Below are 2,500 nucleotides of genomic sequence, written 5' to 3' on the forward strand. Positions count from 1 at the left end.
GGCGCGGCGGCGACGGTCCGCACCGTCGTCGCCGTGGCCTCTCTCGGCCGGGGGTGTGCGAGGTTTCTCGGTGGCTGGGCCGTGTTCCCCGCGCCGGCGGGGCGGCCCGAGCCGCGGTGGTCCTCTCGGGCGCAGCGCCGGGCTACTGAGGGAAACCCCGGGCCCCGAGAAGGATTGCCGCGGTGATGGCAGCGGACGTCGGGCGCGCCCCCGCCGGTGGACGCTCCCCCGAGGGTGGCAGCGGGGGAGGCACCCCGGCGGGGCCATGCAGGTCGTTTCCCTCACCCCAGGGCCAGGTACCTAGCGCTTCGCGCCTCGGCGGTCTCCTGCCGGTTTCCCTCGGCGTCGTCAAACGCCTGTTGGGGGCCGAAAGGGCCGCCGAGCCGGGCGGAGGTTTAAAGACTCGGGCGGCCCGGCACGGCCCCGCCGCGGCGGCGGCGGCGGTGGCGGCGGCGGCAGCGGGTGTCGGGCGGTGGCGGCGCGGGGCGCCATCGAGGGGTGGGGAGCTACTCCCGCCGATCCCCTGCGGTGGCGTGTCCGTCGCGACCGGCCGCGCTCGCCGTCGTCGGCGTCCCGCCGCGCTTGCCCGCGCGCGGGGGCCACCCGTGCCGGGCCGGGGAAGGGGCGCCCTGCCCCCCCCCTCTCTGCGGCCCGGTCTCGGCGGAGAGGCCGCGGCGCGCGATCGGCCGCGGGGGGCCGACCCCGCTGGCCTCTGCGATGCGGGGCGACGCCGGCAGAGGGCGCGCGCTCTCTGCCTTACCTACCTCAGCTGCGGGGTTGCGGCCGCCGGGGCCCGCCGCGCTCTCTCGCTCTTTCTCCTTAGCCGCCGCCGCGGGCTCGCGGGCGGCGCCGCGTCAGGCGCGACCGCGCGCCTCTCGCCTCGACGGCCTTGTCGCCTCGAACCGCACCGCGGCGGCGCCGGCCGCCGGCCACCCCTGACTCGGAGCGCTGTCCCCGCCCGTTGGGGCGCAGCGCTCGGCCGGCTCCTCCATCGCCGGAGGTCCGGCGGGCGCGGGCGACCCCGTGCCGAGCGGCGGCGTCGCCGCTCGGCGAGTGTCCCCGCCCCCCCCGGGGGGGGGGGACGGTCGGCCGCGAGGCGCCCGCCTTCACCGGCGGCCGTCCCGGCCCGGGCCCCGCCCGTCCGCTTCCCCGTCGCCCTTCCCGGCCGCGTGTGGGCCAAAAAAAAGGGGAGGCGTGCGGGGCGGCCGCGGGGGCGCTTCCCCGTCCGGTCCCCGAGTGGAAACGAGGGGAGCGGGCGGTGCCCCCCGGCTCAGCCGCCGTACGCCTGCCCGCTGGGCGCGTGCTCGCGGAAGGGCAGCTCGGCGGTGCGAAGCGGCGGCGGTCCCGGGAGTGCGGCCGCGGGTGGCGGAGGGGTTTTGCCGAGCGGCAGACCTCGGGCGCTCCGCGATGCCGGCTCGGGTCTCGGCGGCGTCCCGCCTCCGGCGCCGGTGGCGGAGCGCGGCCCGCCGGGCGTTCGCCTTCCGGCGGGCAAGCGGTCCCGCGCCAGGGGTTGCGCCGGCGGAACGGTCCCGCCGCCGCGTGGCGTTTCGGGCGACGTTCAGGGGCCGCTGGCGGGAGAGCCGGCCCCCGCGTTTTGGCGCGGCGGCGTTCCGCGAGTCGGCGGAGCGGTGAAAAGGAGAAGCCAGGGAGTGAGCCGGGAGCGGCGGGGGCCGGCGGTCGCGCCCCCGGCCCGCGAACGCGTAGTCGTCCCGTGATCGAGAGGCCGGGCGGGCCACCGTGCCCCCCGCGGTCCGGCGCGTTGCCGCACAAGCCCCTCCGCGCGGAGGTCGGGCCGAGCCCGGGCGCCTGGGCCGCCTCCGAAGGACGGCACGCGAGGCGGCGTCTCCCCTCGCGGGGGGAGGCGGTCGGGGGCGCGGGCCCCTCCGCCTTTCTTTGGCCGACCTTCGGAGCGTTGCGCGGGGTTTCTCTTTTTTGCCCCGCGCTTTCTCCTCCTCCTCCTCCGTTTGTGTGTGCTCGTACGGTCGAAGCGGGGCGCGCGGGGGCGCGCGCGTCCCTGCAGAAACAGAAAAGGGGCCGCTTCACGCGAGCGGTCCCGAAAGCCAGACAACTCTTAGCGGTGGATCACTCGGCTCGTGCGTCGATGAAGAACGCAGCTAGCTGCGAGAATTAATGTGAATTGCAGGACACATTGATCATCGACACTTCGAACGCACTTGCGGCCCCGGGTTCCTCCCGGGGCTACGCCTGTCTGAGCGTCGCTTGACGATCAATCGCCGTCCGGGGGGGCCACCCCGGCGGCGCGGCTGGGGTTGCCTCGCAGGCCCGTTGCCCGCGGTCGACGTCGACGTCGTCGTCGTCGTCGCCGCGCAGGGCCTTCGTCCCCCTAAATGCAGACTCGGGGAGCGCTCCGTAGCTCCCCGCTCCCGGAACGAGCCGCTGGGGCGGAGCTCGTCCTTGCCGGGGCCGTGCCGCGGTGCGGTGGCGGTGGCCGGGGAGAGCGAGAGTCGGCGTCGAAGACGCCGCCGTGGGCCGTGCGAGA

General features: G+C 77.1%; 1 non-coding gene across 1 annotated transcript; it reads left to right on the top strand.

The window, feature by feature from the left end:
• Nucleotides 1–2,066: 2,066 nt before the first annotated feature.
• LOC148218803 (5.8S ribosomal RNA) lies at nt 2,067–2,219 on the top strand. The gene has a single exon (XR_015800173.1). It is a non-coding gene; the product is annotated as a 5.8S ribosomal RNA (ribosomal RNA).
• The last annotated feature ends 281 nt before the right edge of the window (nt 2,220–2,500 follow it).

Source organism: Sturnus vulgaris, unplaced genomic scaffold (assembly GCF_052056855.1).
Source record: "Sturnus vulgaris isolate bStuVul1 unplaced genomic scaffold, bStuVul1.hap1 Scaffold_159, whole genome shotgun sequence".
In the NCBI taxonomy this organism is placed as follows: Eukaryota; Metazoa; Chordata; class Aves; order Passeriformes; family Sturnidae; genus Sturnus; species Sturnus vulgaris.